This window comes from Sitophilus oryzae, unplaced genomic scaffold, assembly GCF_002938485.1.
Source record: "Sitophilus oryzae breed Bouriz unplaced genomic scaffold, Soryzae_2.0 scaffold_1372_pilon_pilon, whole genome shotgun sequence".
NCBI lineage: Eukaryota > Metazoa > Arthropoda > Insecta > Coleoptera > Curculionidae > Sitophilus > Sitophilus oryzae.
In genome coordinates this window covers 674,661-693,456 of record NW_022146029.1, presented here as the reverse complement: position 1 = coordinate 693,456, position 18,796 = coordinate 674,661, and positions in this window count along the sequence as shown.

Genomic DNA, 18,796 nt, shown 5'->3' with positions numbered 1-18,796 from the left:
ATGTACTAATCCAATATGAGAATATGACATGAGAAAATGAGGAACAGAGTGGCATCAAAAAGCACAACATGAATACATATAGGTGCCAATGCAGGAAATATAATAAATATATTCTGGAGGCATCACTAAAATTAATTGTAAAATAAGGCTCATTGATAATGATAATGATAATATTTAGATATAGATAATTTTTTTTATTATAATAAAAATAAAAAATCTTTACAAATATGGTAAATGTACCAGTTACCGTCACATTAAGAGAATATCGCAGTTTAGTTAGCCATAAAATCCGAATTATTAGTATAATACTTAAATATGACACCAGGGGACATATTAATTTGAAATTAAGTAAAACTTTAATAACTTGACTGATATTTTCGACTATTAAAATAAAATAAAAAAACTACAGTTGCTCCAAATATCGTCACCTCTGTACCTATATATCGTCACTAACTTGTCCCAATTTTCGTCATATTTTTAAATGTGTCATTTCACACAAAAACCATTGCTTTTTACAAAAGTTTATTTAGAAATTGCGAAACATTGCAAAAAAAACAAAAATAAAACATAAACATTTAAAAATAAGCATACAAAATAAAATCTTAATTAAGAATATCTCCGATATCAACTCAAAAGTAATGCAGACATAAGCATTATTAGATAATGAATAACGAGTATTAAACATTTTTATACAGTAGAATAAACCAAAAACATTAACATCATCTCTCTTTGGTCCGTTTCCCTGAAGAGGGATTAGTGACTATGATGTTCCTGTAGCGGTTTTTATCGTATTGTGCCAGTCCGCTCTGTTTTGAGCCATGCTGACGGTTTCATGAAGGCCTTGGCCGATTAGGTCTTTAGTTTGATCAACCCATCTCTTGGGTGATCTTCCTCGTGGTCGCTTTCCCTCTACCTTTCCCTCGACTATTAGCAGCTGCAGTGAGTCCGTTCTTCTAGCAATGTGACCAATATATGTCAGAAAACATCGGTTTATTTTTTTTGAGAGGCTGAGTTGTGAGTTTAGTTCTAGGAGAACTGACTCATTCGTACGATGGGCTGTCCAAGGTATACGTAGCAGACGTCTATATACCCACATTTCAAAAGCATCTATTCGCCTGGTATCGCTTTTCTTCAGCGTCCATGTTTCCGCCCCATACGTAGCAATCGGGAAAACAAGCGAGTTCAGCAGTCTTAGTTTGGTATTCTTAGTGATGGCTGTATCTTTCCATATCTTAGTTAATTTAGTTACGGCTGTTCTAGCCAGCGCAATTCTACGTCTTATTTCGCCTTCGCATGAGCCGCTGTTGTCGATTAGCGATCCCAGATATAAGTATTTATTAACCACCTTAAATCCAGCTATGTTTCCCACGTGAGGTTGGTTGTTGTTTTGTCGGTCCACAATCATGACAGTAGTTTTGTTAGGATTAAGTTTTAGCCCAAATTCTGTACTAGTTTCTTGGAGACGTTGCATAATAAATTCCATTTCTTCCACACTTGATGTTATGATTAGTGTATCGTCGGCATATCTTAGATTATTGATTTTCCTTCCCCCCACAGATACTCCACCTTGCCAGTTATCGAGAATATCACGCATTATGTACTCGGTATAAATATTGAACAATAGGGGTGAGAGAACACACCCCTGCCTGACACCCTTCATTGCTTGAAATCTATTTGATGTGACATCATTAATTCTTATAAGTCCGTAATTATGTTGGTATAGTTGTCGGATAAGTAGAATAAGGTGATCAGGAACCCCCATTTCCTTGAGTATTTGCCAAAGTTTTTGCCACTTGACTAGATCGAAGGCCTTAGAATAGTCGATAAAACAGAGATACATTTCTATGTTGAATTCTCGCGCTTTTTCTATTAACTGTCGTACGTTCCCTATCTGTTCTCTGGTACCCTTACCAGGCATAAAGCCAGTTTGTTCTTCTGCAATCTGTGGTAGTAGATATGGCCTGAGTCTGTTGTTAATAATCTGCAGGAGAATTTTGCATGCATGAGGAATTAAAGCAATCATTCGATAGTTATTGCAGTCTGCCGGATTACCCTTTTTATATAGTGGTTATATAGCGAGCTGCACCAGTCGTCTGGCCAAATTCCCGTCTTCCAAATCAGATTGCATATGAAATGAATAACATCAATTACCGGTTGCCCTATTGACTTTAATATCTCAGCAGCTACACCATCTATACCTGGGGCTTTATTTTTTTTGAGACGATTTAGGGCGTGTTCAACTTCTGATTTATATTATGATTCTGATATTAACATCATGTTAGTACATAAATATTACTACTATAATATACTACTAACTCTTAACTTATTAAAAATATACTCTGCTGGCAAGCGAACCTTTAGGTCGGCGTTTACATGTATAGGAGTGAGTCATTATGGCAACTAGTAAGTCGGAGTGAGCAAAAATACGAAGTTAAAAGTAAGAAAAAATGGATTACATAACTACTTAATCTGACGCTAGATTACATGCGCTTGGGAAAGTACTCGCCTTCTGTCTTTATTCAGTACATCTCATTTTACCAAGCGTGTTAACCGTACTCTTCGTACACATGAAAACCAGCCGAAGACCAGAAATGCCGACGCTTTTATTTTTTTTAATATTTGTAAAAATATCACTTTTAATATGGTTTAAAATGTCCTCAAAACTCTGATATTTCGTATTTTTAAAATCACAGAGAATTTATAGGATGCCCATAAATATGGCTTTCATGTCTAATGGCCTAAATTCCGTCACAAACGTCCAGTTTTTGTCATCCATTTTTAACTGACAATTTAAGGCAGAATTAATGACAAAAGTGGGTGACGAAAATTGGACACATCCAATAGAGTATCTTCATACTTCCATTTATGGAAAGGAATATTTAAATTATAGAAAAATGAATTTTATACTGAATAAAATAATAATTCTAGAAAAAACATATTTTTTTATATAAATACATACAATAGAAAACTTCTTACACTGGTATTTTATTATGTTTGGACCTTAGTAGACTAAATTACATTATTATGAAAGAAAATAAAAAAAACTGTTGCTTTACTTACCTTATTAGAAATGTGTGGTTTCTCGTCAATGTCTAACTTCCAACTAAAATAGTCATTATTCTACGTAAATGAAGTGCGCCGTTTAAAAAAAAGATGTATTGCGGCGTTTCCAGATATATAAAACAACTATTTAAAATAATTTATTATAGATTTTTTTCTCTGTGTTTTTTAATTATTTAAAAAATATCGAAATAATTAGGACAGTGACGGTAACTGGTCATTTACCATAGCTAAATTTCGTTTTTGGCGATAACTGAAGTACAACTATGAAAATGGTGATTTACATTTAAAGAAATCGACTAGAATACTAGAAAATAAAAATAAAACCAGAAGAAATGTGGCAGTTAAGAAACAAATCAGATAACTGCTTTTAATAAACAGATCTTAGTGTTTTTAATACAGGGACACCCTGTATCTATCGAAAGGGTTAGTAAAAGTAACTAAAATGACTTGTGTCTATATTGTGTTAAAGAAAAAAAAATTAAATAAAATAATAATAAAGCAAAACGCAGGGTGATAACTAAACATTGCTTTAAATAGACACAAGTCACCGTCGCGCGTCGCCCATCGTGATCGATGATGGAAAAATTAGACTCGCCTTTAATTAAGTCTAATGGGAAACTCGGTTTACCTTGAGCGCTCTAGCTAATTCAACAAAGGGAAAAATTAATTGGTGGCAAAGTGTTAATCCAAAAGTAATTGTATATTAACTTTATAATACAGACTAACTTAAAATAAAATCGGGTTTCTTTAACAAAAGACTCGTACGTAATAATAAACATATTGAAGCAAACAAGGGTCGAATACAGCAGCGAAAAAAAATATATTACCCATTTAGATAATTCAACAAAGAAATACTAGAAAATAAAGCAGTGGCAATGTATTCAAAAGAAATTATACAATGAGTGATCAGAATTCTATTCGGGAAACTTCGGGAGCATGTATGTCCTAACTTGATTCATTACGAAGAATATATATTATAGAACTATAATCGATATATTAATGGAAATTGGTGTCTGGGAGTTTTTTTATATGAGAATTTTTATTTCGATGTTAATATGATTCCTACTTGTAGGCCACCAAAAACCATACGATTTTACAAAGTGTCGCCAAAAAAAGTTATACATCAAAGTTGTATTTTTTATAATGGAACACCCTATATATTAATTGATTTTCGGATTCTAGGAAAAAAATAAAGGTGAGTTTTATTAGAGAAGCATATACCTCAAATCTAAGGATTTTGACATAATTCACATTTTATGAAATTGAAGTGTAAATTTTGAATTTCGACAATAGCTACCTAAATTTTAGTTGACCCTGTATATCCCGATATTTAATTAGATTAACCGTTGTATGTTAAATCAAATTGAAATTTGACCCGAAAAGTTATGCAGGGTGAGACAAAATTAATATGGAACATTAGTCACTTTTAAAAGCAAGTTACTCCTTTATTTTAAATGAAACACCCAGTATATTCCGGTGTTCAATGGGGAATTTATATATCTTCAAAATATTATTAAGGTTGTACTACTCAGATCAAATCATGTAAATGAAATTATCTAGAAAAATCTTTGTTTAAGGGGTAGGCAACCCTAATATTATTTTGAAGAGACATGAATTCTGCATTGAATATCGGAATAATATACTGGATGTTCAATTTAAAATAAAAGATTAACATGCATTTAAATGTGACCAATGTTCAATGTTAAATTTGACTCACCCTGTATAACATTTTGGATCAAGTTTTAATTTGATATAAAGTACAATAGTTAATTTAACTACATATTAGGCTATACCGGGTAAATTCCAATTTATGTAGCTTTTATTGTAATTTAAAAATTGTTCTTTATCTCTAGAAAATGTTAAATATGTCAAAAACCTTACATTTTGGTCATATACTTTTCTTATAAAGTTATTTTTCTTCTAGAATCCGAAAATCGATTAATATATAAAGTGTTCCATTACAAAAAACAAAACTTCGATATGTAACTTTTTTTGGGGACACCCTGTAGAACTATCTATATTTTAAAAAAGTTCTCTGAATTAACCTACGTTTGGTCACAAAATTTCATTTCAGTACAAGCTGTAGTTCTCCTTGGAGCCTCCGTATGAGAGGCACCACCCTGTATATTTTTTGTTCTTGTACAGGGTGCTACAAATTCGAGATACGAGCATTGGTATCTCGGTAACCGTAATAAATACGAACATGGTTAAATTGGAGCAAAGTTGCCCCTCCCCCCCGCTTTGGGATCATCACCTAGATGCCATCAAAAAAGTTTTAAAAATTTCAAGGATTGCAGATTTTTCTTGAAAAAATGGATTTTTTTGAAAATAATTTATTTTTTCTGTTCGTACCTCGAATTTGTAGCACCCTGTATAATCACCTTTAGAATTTTTAAAAACGTCGACTGTGACGCTATAAAAACTATTTTTTCCGCAACCATTTTATTGTCATACTGGAACAAGTTTTTTTAAATAATTGTTGCAAATTAAGCCACATTATTACCTATAAGCCAAAAAAATAAAATTTGATGACATAACATTCATCATTCTTCAAAAATTTAAAGGGTTGTTTCAAAAATCCATCATTTAACTATTTTTTTGTTCGTTCAACAACATTGCACTGTTTCAGTCTTCTGATATATGTCTCGCCAAATTTGAATCGTCTTGTGTCTATACGAAATACATTTGTTTGTATTAAACTGAATTAAAATATTTTTTGTTTTCTTTATGAATTGAGAAGACCCTAAAATTTATTGTAATAGATGTCAGAATGTAGTTCGTGCTTTTCAAATAAAACACTAGATTTCTTTAATAATTCCTTCATTTGGTCGTAGTTCTGGTAACAGAAGTGGGATCCGACATTCTCAATCGCCTGTTCTTAACTAACTATCTCAAGCAGAGTGTTACTTCCAGTATATCATTCTCATTACATAACATCTAGGGTTATTCTCTAAATTATCAAGAGCTGAATTTCACATATAAATACAGTTTCATGAATTAAAATACATATAATAAAATGTATCTCATATAACAAAAAATTGTGATTAACGTGTAAAATAGATAAAAATTAAAGTTCTTAGTTTCTTAAATTTAAAATATGCCTTTATTAACTTATATATAATATAAAATTGTGATTAACGTGCTGAATAAATAAGAAGTCGTATTTTAAATTTAAAAGGCTCCGTTATTAACACACTGATAGTAAATAGGAAAGGCAACATATTTTTAAATTTTAATTAGCTTCAAAAAACTCATATGCCTTTATCAAAGCCTTTTTCCTTTTACCGGCTTCGGTATAATATAAAAAAAGTAATTAACTCTTATTTACTTACAACGGTGATGTTGGTTTTTGAAACATTTAATTTTTAATTTGTTTATTTTTATGCTTGCTTTACTAAATTAGGGCCTAGCGGCTATTTGAATATGTTTATCAGCAGAGAAATAATAAATTTCTTCTTGCTTCCTTTTTATTAAGTTAATACAGAAAGAAAAAAATAATTTCAATTCGATGTTATTAATTTACAAGAAAATAATATCCTAGGTAATAACACCTATTCAGAAGTTTTCTTATTTATGTACTATGGTTTTAGTAAAACTTTATAAAAATAATTTATAAACATTCTAAGGAAATGTTATAAGTTAATACTCATTTAATTTTTTTATGAAAATAAATAATATTCTTACAGCTTTAGAATCCCAAGTAGCACTTTTGGCAGGGCACTTTAGTTAATGTTTTTAATAATTGTGTCTGTCTCATGACACAAAATGGAAACGGTAAGCCACAAATAAGAAACAATTTCGAAACCTATATATTGTATATGGCTTTATTACATGTGTGACCACCAATGTGGTGGCCACTAATCGTTTCCGAAAATATTTCGATGCGGAGTCAAAGCTTTCAGAGGAACTGTTTCTAAACATTTTCTGCAATTTGTATCCAAGATGTTCCCGTTTTTAGCAGCCACTGTTTCTAAATGTGAAGAAACAAAATACCTAACTAAAATAGTCCATGTCTGTGTGTGAATTTCAAAATGAAAACAACCGGCAACAATGTCAACCCGCGCCATAGTTTTTTGTCTTAAAATTTTTGTTTAATTTAATAATACTCCTACTTGGTTATCAAAATAAAAATATATAATCAATGTAAGTAGAACGCGTTCTTATGAGTTTAAAAGCTCAACAGCAGATAAAAAACATATATTTTTAGTTAAAAACGCTTTCACTAGCCAACATGGCGGAATTTTAATTCTTTATTTTTTAAAATTGGCATGGAGTCAGGCACACATCATCTAAATTATAACATATTTGTGTCTCAAAAGAGAGAAACTCGTGGTTCGAAAATGAATCTACAATAAATAGAAACCTTGTCAGACCTTGTTTCCAAAATGTTTCGATTTAACGCTATCTGTGTAGAAATTTCGAATTAATCACCTGTTAACAACGCCAATAAAAACTAGTGTCAAAATAATTATAACACTTTTATTTACTTATTATAACACAATTAAACCATAAAAACATGCATTCCATTATGGAAAAAAGAGAAAAAAAAATACGTGTGCTGTTATTACATTTATTCCTAAAACAAATCATCTCTGTAATGCGTACAATAAATACTTATAAAATCCAATAAGAAAAAAATATTTTATGTATTTTTACTCACCATATGTCCTTCCTTTTGTTTTTTTAATTATAGTACTATAAAAACTTGAAGAATGCTTAAGTAACGTAATGTTATGTTTTCATATATGACAAAATATTAAATAAATTATGGAAACTTTTCAGGCACAAAACGGGTACAAAATATGTAAATATGAGTCACATTTTTTTTAAAGTTTCGAAAAATTTGTGTCACTAAGATCTTTATTGTTATAGCTTATGTAGCGAAACCATATTTTGGTAAAATGTTTCGAAACAAAAAGCGATTTATGTTACGAAACATATGTATCAAAAATGTGACTAAACTATTTCTCTGCAAAGATTTTGTTTCGATTTTGTGTCCAAAAATGTTATACTTGGGGTGTATATTAATAAATAATATTTTCTTCTTTTTAGCTGTATATTTTTCTATTTGCAAAAAATCGAGAAAAGTAAAAAGAAAGATTGTTTTGTTTGTCGTTAAAGGAGAACCAACCCTCACTCCCACAACCTGTTTCTGGGCTACCCTTCATCAGTTGTGCTGACGGGAGTTGTCTTAATATACACCGTTACAATTCTACATCCAGTCTCTGGACGGCCCACCTGATAAAGGATAGGCCCAGAAACCGGTTGTAGTAGTGGAGGTTGGTTCCCCCTTAACGACAAAAAAAAAATTTTTACTTTTTCTTTTTTCGATTTTTCGAAAATATATTTTAATTGTATTATAAATGCACAGATAAAAGCAAACAAATATTTTATTAATAATTTTTTTATACAGGGTGGTCCGAACTGTATTCCGGCAGCATATTCTGCAAATTTCGGCAGCATATTCTGCAGTTAAAAATAAGTAAAAAAGTTCGTATAAATGTATGTCCTGGAATGCTTAGTTTCGGAGATACAGGGTGGCCCATCGAAAACGTTCCGCAAGGCATAACGGCCAGGGTAATTTTTTTTCAGAAAATTCAAAAACACGTCAATTTTGTTTGTGAGGGGGAACCAAACCAAACCCCAAATATGATTGCAAAATCTTCAACCTTCTAAGCGGGGGTGTCATCCCCCAATTTTTTTCAAATGGGAAGGGGGTCAAGTGGTACCGCAATGAAAAGGGCTTTCTATTCTCTATACTTTCCCGTTTCGTTTTTGAAAATCGGTCGAGTCATTGAGAAAATATGTAGGATTGAAATTTGATAACCTAACCTAACCAAACCAAACATTTATCAAAGTAAATGATAAGAATAAATTCCGTCGACCAATTTGCTGTTTTTTCTTATTATTTCTAGATGTTTACGCATTTTTTCACTTGCCACAAGTTTAAAAAATCAGGTGCCGTAGTTGCTAGATAGTTGTTCTGTGACTTGTGCGTTGAAGTTCCTCTCAATATCGTTAAACTTTTTAACAATTATGGTCTACTCACTTGCATAAAAAGTGAAAATAATCGAACTTTATTTTAAAAATAATGAATTTATCGGGTTGCGCAGACATTCAATGAATGGCATCCTGACAAACACCTTTATGGCAAAATTGTTCGCTAGTTAGTAGCAAAAGTTCGCGAAACTGCTTCCGTTATGAATAAAAAGAGGCAGAGGGAAAATCCCGTAGTAAATGAAGCTATGGAGATATTCGTATTGGGCCAAGTTGCCATGGATAGTACGCTGAGTACAAGAAAATTAGCCAATGAGACCGGCGGGAATCGTACACGTGTCCGAAGGATATTAAAAAAACACAAGTTCCACCCGTACAAAATTCAGTTGGTACAAGAACTCAACAAAGACGATTTTGATCGTCGCTTGCAATTTTGTGAAGCTATGAGTGAACGAGTGGCGAATGATAATAATTTCCTAATTAATGTGTGTTTTTCGGATGAGAGTACTTTCTTTTTGGACGGTGTAGTTAATCGGCACAACTGTCGGTACTGGACTGAGAAGAACCCCAGAGTTTTCCACGAGGTGCACTCACAAAACCCTCAGAAATTGAACGTGTGGGCTGGTATGTTTGGAAATTCTATGTGGGTCAATCTAACGATTTTGAGAGGAACTTCAACGCACAAGTCACAGAACAGCTATCTAGCAACTACCGCACCTGATCGTTCAGCCTTGTGGCAAGTGAAAAAATGCGTAAACATCTAAAAGTAACAAGAAAAAATAGCAAACTGGTCGAAGGAATTTATCCTTATCATTTACTCTGATAAATGTTTAAATAAACTTTTCAAATTTCAATCCTTTATATTTTCTTAATGACTCGACCGATTTTCAAAAACGAAGCGGGAAAATATAGAAAATAGAAAGCCCTTTTCATTGCGGTACCACTTGGCCCCCTGCCCATTTGAAAAAAATTGAGGGATGACACCCCCGCTTAGAAGGTTTAAGATTTTGCAATCATTTTTGGGGCAAAATTTGTCCCCCTCACAAACAAAATTGACGTGTTTTTGAATTTTCTGAAAAAAATTACCCTGGCCGTTATGCCTTGCGGAACGTTTTCGATGGGCCACCCTGTACAGGATGCAGAAGTTTCATTTTTATTTGGATTTTTTCCAAATAATTTCTGAAGTTACTTTAATATTTGGATGAACATTTGTGCCTGGGAGTTTTTTGACATTAGAAACTTGATTTTGATGTCAATATGACTCCTACTTGTAGAGGGAGCCATCTACATATTTTTAACTGGTTTAAAGAATAATGACTTTTTGTCGGTACCTGTGTCAAACTACTGAGTAAAAAAATATACATTTATGACGTTTTCTACCTAAAAAAGGGCTCTTGGTAAAAATAGCTTCAAGTAATGGTTTTCGAGATATTTGGAATTGAAATTATCAATACCTGTCATCATTGACATAAATTAAACATGTTAACTAAATAGTTATTAGACTGAAATCATAAATTTTTAATTTTTTTGTGCTAAAATTTCAACAGAAACTATATTCTCGTATGATTAATATAAAAAATTAAAATTTTCCTATTTATTATTTCAGTCAAATAACTATCTACTCTAACGTGTTTATTTTTTGTCAATAATGACATGTATTGACTATTTCCGTTCTAAATATCTTCAGAATGGTTGCTCGTAGCAATTTTACCAAGAGACATTTTTTACGTAAAAAGTCACGGAAATGTATGTTTTTTCACTCAGTAGCTTTATATACGGTACGGTCGAGAGAAAAGTTATTACTCTTCATAACAGTTAAAACACATGTAGTTGGCGCCCCCTACAAATAGGAGTCATATTGTCATCAAAATCCCAAATTTCTCATGTCAAAAAACTCTCAGACACCAATTTTCATCCAAATATTGACGTTACTTCAGAAATTATTTTTGAAAAAATCGAAATAAAAATGAAATTTCTACACCCTGTATCTCCCAAAACTAAGCATTTTAGGACATTCTTTTATACGAACTTTTTTACTTATTTTTATCTGCAGAATATGCTGCCGAAGTTTCCGGAATACAGTTCGAACCACCCTGTATATTAGATTTCTATAACCCAAAAGCTTTATTGATATTCCTCAGAAATAAAGTAAATGTTAACTATCACATTATTAACTATCAGATTATTGTACTATATTTCTTTCCCAACAACTCTGCCATTCTTCGGATAAGAAAACTTTCTTAACTAACACCACAACTTACGAAAAATCGAATTGAGGAATTACACCTCGAGGTCTCTGTGCTTAATGAGACATATATTTTTTTATTTTTCTTAAAAGTTCAGGATGCCATTAAAAGTTTTCCAGTTGATAACTCTTGGAAAATTATAAAAGTTAAACGGTGGCGTAAGGGTTGAGATTTTTCATTGTTCACGGTTCCGGATAATCCGGATTAGTGGAAAATTGCGTTGTTAGATTTTGCTTTTTTTCTGATTTAATTTTTAAATCTCTATATCTTATTATTTTATATTAATTCGTTAATTATGTTAATTAATACTATGAATGTTTTTTTTTAAATATTTGTTATAGATTAATGGTATTTTTCTAGTATCCAACGTAGTTCGAAAAATGTTATTTTGTCAGATTAGGCTTGTTTTCTCATTTAGTCTATTTTATATTATTAATTTTAATAATAGTAATATTCAAATGCTTTTAGTTTTAAATCTAAACTATTTATATGAAATTTAAAAAAGCGTAATGTTGTATACAGGGTGGTCCGAATTGTATTCCGGAAACTTCAGCAGCATATTCTGCAGACAAAAATAAGTAAAAAAGTTCTTATAAATGTATATCCTCAAATGCTTAGTTTCGGAGATACAGGGTGTAGAAGTTTCATTTTTATTTCGATTTTTTCCAAATCATTTCTGAAGTAACATCAATATTTCGATGAAATTTGGTGTACGGGGGATTTTTGGGTATGAGAAATTCGATTTTGATGTCAATATGGCTCCTACTTGTAGAGGGCGCCACCTGTATATTTTTAACTGGTTTGAAGAGTAATAACTTTTCGTGCCTAACTGTATAAAACTACTAAGTAAAAAAATATACATTTACGACGTTTTTGACATAAAAAAGATCTCTTAATAAAAATCGCTATGAGTAATAGTTCTCGAGATATTTGAAATCGAAATTCTCAATACCTGTCATCATTGACATAAATTAAACATGTTGACTAATTAGTTAATAGGCGGAAATCATAAATTGTTAATATACGTTTACCATCCTGTATAATATTGGTATATGTACATACGATTATAAAAGGAATATAGAAACCTTAAATATACAGGGTCCGGCCATAGTGCGTCGGGCATCTGTAGCTCCTAGAATAAAAAACTTAAGAATTTTGTTTAAGTGCAAACCTAAAGTATGTACCAGGATGTATTTCAGGAAAATATTTTAACATCTATAGGGTGGCTCAAAAAAGTGTGAGTGGACCTGGATGATTTTTTTTAAATGGAACACCCTGTATCTTATTGCATTTTTCGCTTCCTTTCAGATCACGTTACATAACCCTAAGATATGAATAAATATATTTCGATAGTTTCAGAGATATTAAAATATAAATCAAAAATATATATTTTTCAGCCCTTCTGAAAAAAATTATTAAAAATACAAGAACTTTTCTGAAATCAAAACTACATTAGGTATTTACATTAGATGGTCTGTTCTTACTTTGCTATAAATATGAAAATCTTAAATTATACAGGATGTTCAAAATTCTACGCCAAACTTACTAAAATATAAAATAATTTTTCTTCGTTTTTTTAAATGGAACACCCTGTATATTATTTTTTCAATAGACGGAGAATTAAAAATTGAACATTTTATTGTATTTAGAGTATTTCAAAATTTTGAACGGTTCGCAGATATTTGCGGTTTTATATTTCATATGGCATTTTCCACAGTAATTTTTTATCAAAGCCAACCAATGATTTTTCTCTCATATTTTACCATTGAAAGCGCCATATGAAATAATAACTGCGTGTATTTGCGAAATCGTTAAACATTTTGAAATACTCTAAATACAAAAAATGTTCATTTTTTACTCTCCATCTAATAAAAAAATAATATACAGGGTGTTCGATTTAAAAAAACAAAGAAAAAATATTTTATATTTTAGAAAGTTTGGCGTAGTATATTGAACATCCTGTTTGATTTACGATTATCATATTTATAGCAAAGTGAGAACAGACCATCTAATGTAAATATCTAATATAGTTTTGATTTCAGGACAGTTTTTGTAATTTTAGTAATTTTTTTAAGAAGGGCTGAAAAATATATATTTTTGAATTATTTTTTAATATCTCTGAAACTATCGAAATATATTTATTCATATCTTAGGGTTATGTAAAGTGATCTGAAAGGAAGCCAAAAATACAATAATATACAGGGTGTTCCATTTAAAAAAAAATCATCCAGGTCCACTCACACTTTTTGAGCCACCCTATAGAAGTTAAAATATTTTCCCGAAATATATCCTGGTACATACTTTAGATCTGCACTTAAACAAATTGCTCAAGTTTTTTATTCTAGGAGCTACAGATGCCCGACGCACTATTGCCGGACCCTGTATACGTTGAAGTCACGGAGATTGTGCAGTTTATTATACGTTTCACATCCTTTGTCGTATACCTAGATAAGACGGACGGTATTAGATTAGTTTAAACGTATAATATACCATAGTGTGTTGCTTGGGATGTTTATTTTGTGTCAATATTGACATGTATTGGCTATTCCCATTCTAAATATCTCGAGTAGGGTTGCTCGTAACGATTTTTACCAAGAGACATTTTTTACGTAAAAAAATACGAAAATGTATACAGGGTTCTTCACCACATACGACACGGAGTATTGTAGCTAAATTTTTCCAAATTGTAAGTTTTGGGTTCGTTGCAGGACTATTAGAGCTACAATTTAAAAATATTTTTACAAGATACAGAGTGTCCCAAATAAATAAAAAATATCGAAGTTGTATTTTTTTAAATGGAACACCCTGTATATTATTACATTTTTAGTTTCTACGATCAAAATAAAGGTAAATTTGATTAAGGTTTATCACACTTAAACCTGACCCTTTTTGAAATATTTTCAATTTTGTGAAATTGCAGTCAAAATTTTAAGGCTTCATTTCTCCAAGGGTATCAAAGCTTTTAATACTAAATATTTACTGAAGTTTATTTATTGATCAGTTATTAGGTTGCAATAATAAAAATAATACTACCTCATACAGAGTGTCTAAAAATGTATTTTAAATTATTCCTAGCTATAAACGGCAATAACTTGTTTAATTTCAATAGAACGCCCTGTATATTTTAGGAGAATCAGATGCACAATTTAATTGTCTATCAAATTGTATTACGCCACTTTTTACCTATCCCTTCAAGTTTTCGTATAAAATGCATTTTCTTATAATTTAGACCTCATTTATCAATATACCCATGGAATATTGACATTTTAGATTGTTTTTAAAGCAACAAAGGTACAAAATGTAGAGGCTATTGATATTATCGTTTTTAGCAAAATGATAATATTACTAGCCCATTTGTATGCAAAAAGAAAACTATTTAAATCTTTATAAAAGAGCATACCATTAATTAAATTAACCACCATTATTTCCGCCCAAATACTAATTAATTACATACTTAATTATGTTCGTTAATAAATTATTCTAAATAAATGTGGATTTGAATCAGAAATCAATATAATAATAAGTTATGAAAATGAATGTCTCTGTTGTTATAAATAAGCATTTGTCAAAAAATGAAATATCATTTTTAAGGTGTTACTTTTTACCACACTGTTTAATACACATACAAAATTCAGTTTTTTAGTATTTCGAATAATTATTATTAATCAACGCAAACAGGCAATTAATGTAGTTTGAATACTGGAATCATATTAATTGGTCCTCTTTAACAAATATTTAAACAGTTTCTTTTTAATTTTTAATGAAATAAACAAAGTACATCGACAATATTAGTATCTGTACTCTTTAAAAATTTGGTACATCTTTAAAAATAATCTAAAATATCAGTATTCTATGGGTATATTGATAAATGAGTTTTAAATTACAAGAAAATGCATTTTCTACGGAAACTTAAAGAGATAGGTAAAAAATGGTATAATACAATTTGATAGACAATTAAATTGTGCATCTGATTCTCATAAAATATACAGGGTGTTCTATTTAAATTAAACAAGTTATTGCCGTTTAAAGATATTAATTATTTAAAATAATATTCTGGACACTCTGTATAAGGTAGTATAATTTTTATTATTGCAGCACAATAACTGATCGATAAATAAACTTCAGTAAATATTTAGTATTAAAAACTTGGATACCCTGGGAGAAATGAAGCCTTAAAATTTTGATTGCAATTTCACAAAATTGAAAATATTTCAAAAACGGTAAGGTTTAAGTGTAATAAACCTTTATCAAACTTACCTTTATTTTAATCGTAGAAACTAAAAATGTAATAATATACAGGGTGTTCCATTTAAAAAAATACAACTTTGATATTTTTATTTATTTGCGACACTCTGCATCTTGTAAAAATATTTCTAAATTGTAGCTCTAATAATCCTTCAACGAACACAAAACTTACAATTTGTAAAAATCTAATCGTTTAGCTACAATACTCCGTGTCGTATGTGGTAAACAACCCTGTATTTTTTCACTCAGCAGTTCTATACAGGTACGGACAAAAAGTTAATACTCTTCAAAACAATTAAAACACATGTAGGTTGCGCCCTCTACAAATAGAAGTCATAATGACATCAAAATCAAATTTCTCATGTCAAAAAAACTATCAGACACACCCAGGAATACATTTATAAGAAGTTTTTTACTTCTTTTTATCTGCAGAATATGCTCCCGAAGTTTCCGGAATACAGTTCGGACCACCCTGTATAATAATTGTATTTCTATTCTTGGACGTAATCTATTTATAAAATATTTCATAAAAAGGATATATTAGGAAACCACCTGTGCGATGCTGTAAGCTGTAGAAAGAAATTTCTTGCTAGTGACTTACACTTACTCGGCTTTTTTTTGCGAAAATATTCGGTCCATCACACCACAATCATACTGTGGGTGCCAAAATAATATCGTCTAGCTTATTTGTTTTCACATTGAATTTCTTGGCTATGGTCTAAATCATAAAGTCATAGATTTGTAAATAAAATTTAGAATTTAGTGACAATGACAAAATATCGACATCCAACCAAACCAAACCAAACCGAAAAAAAAAACGTCGTCCAGTTGGCTTGGAAATAACGATCGATGACATTCCACATATAATTTTACATATAAAATGACAAGGATCTTTTTTTCGATCATATTGTATATGCTTGTTGATAAATAAATAAATACCTGGAACAGACGGTGTCAAGTTACTTTAAAATTAATGATGAATGTTATTTTATACGTAAAATTATATTATGAATATCATCAACCATTTCCAAGGCAATTTAGGTTAATTATATTATACATCCTAAAAATACCATAAGCCTAAGGATTTTTTTTGCTACGACCTTATAGAAACGCACCGCTATCTTGCAAATGTTACGCTTACTAGCTAAATATTAAATATTCTTTTGTCTCGGTTCTATTTTTTATATTTTTAGCTTTTGCACTTTGCTATTAAGATAATAAATCTATAAATGCGGAATTTGCTACAAGGTTTCTATAAATAAATAAACTTATGCAGAGGTTAGTCGCATTTGAATCAAAGTAAAATTGCATTGTATTCTATTTATACATCCCGTTTAACAAAAATGAAATTAATTATTGGTAGTTTCATTCCTGTGTTAATTTAAACATATGACATGAAGAATTTTAGAATTACGTTTAAATTTACATTTCATTTTTCATATCTTTCAACATGCATTTTACAGAATTACAATAAAGTTCTAATTCATTTTTTAATATTTTTTTCATCTAGATAATAAAATAATAATTTAAGAAAAATGGTATAAACATAGATTATTAATTTGGTTAGCTTCTGTTTTTTGTTTTAATGTTATATCTGACCCCTTACCTGTCTGACCCCTTACCTTTTTGATAATGTTATATATAATTGTGTAGTTAGTGCATAGTTGTGAATATTTTACTCATTATAAAATAATATTATTTTAGATATAAGAAAGACAACATTCCTGAAAAAGCATTATATTAAATCCGAAACGTCGTGTAACGAAAGATTTTTGTTTTAATTAATCCTAGCCACAACACCCAAGAAACAACAAATAAAACTTAAATATTCTAGTATATACAGGGTGTCCCAGAAATGAGTGCAGATATTTTAAGGCGTGGTAGATCTGGTCAAAATAAACATATTTTCTCTTTACCATTTTTAAATTAAATTGAAAATAACCGAGTTATTTAACTTTGAAAATTTAAAAAAATAATCGCAACATTTTGAGAACCGCCGGCAGATATCGCCAACTACATCCAATTACCCGGATCAAGCCCGGATTTCTGTTAATTCGACGCACTGTGTTGCCATAGGGACAAGAAAGTATATGTTAAAAGTAAGTCATAAAATCACAACATACCTGAGGAGTTTGCAGAGATGCATTACATTTTTAGCATTGTGATATTATTACATAAAATAAATTAAAAGTTAAATGTTTACTAATGTGTTAAAAAAGTTAAATTAAAAAACTTACCCAACATTAAAAAAGATACTTATGAAAGATCGATGTAACTGTGACAGTTCTCTTTTTCGATATACACTTAACTAAAATACACTTCACTGTGCTGCTTTACTTGTACATGCTATTATAATAACTACTAAAATAACAGTCCCCATTTTTAACACATTATTTTCATATAGGTCTCATCACAATTTGAACCACTGATTTACAAAACACCTTGAAAAGCACACATTACTTTGAATACCTTTCTGAATGAATAAATGTTGAGAATTATTGTCTCTTACCGCCACTTTCCGAACTACTTTCAATCTAAGAAAATACATGTTTCACTCGACAATTTTAAATACGTATTTTGTTTTTTCGCTATTTTTCTATGTATTTCAACAATTCCATCGACAGCGCAACAGTCGCGTCGGCCGTCGGCCAAGAGAGCGGCGCATCACTGGTAACTGCTCCTTTGTCGCGCCGCCGTGTCGAGCTTGCGTCATGCGAGGTTGCCGTAGTTTCAACAATTTCAAATTCAAGACACTCGAAGCAATCAAATTCTTATTAAATTTTAAAAATAAAACAGAAAAACATGAAAGAAAACAAACAAAACACAAATGCATGCAAAAAAGGTTATTGATAAGGTCACAAAAAAGAAGTTTCTAAAATGTTTATCGTAATTCAGAATTCAATTCATCGAAAACAGCCCGACGAATAATCAATTCATTTTTGTTTTGTTTATTTCCTTTCATGTTTCTCTGTTTAAATTTTAAAATTTAATGCGAATTTGATTGCTTCGAATGTCTTGAATTTGAAATTGTTGTAACTACGGCAACGTTGCTTAACATCGTCGTCTGACGCAAGCCCGCCACGACGGCGCGGCGACCGGCGACTCACAGGACCGGTTCATACGCGGCAGTTCTTGGTTGACGGTTAGGCTGTCGATGGAATTGTCGAAATACATCGAAAAAATAGCGAAAAAACAAAATACGTTGTCAATAATTGTTGAGTGAAACATGTATTTTCTTAGATTGA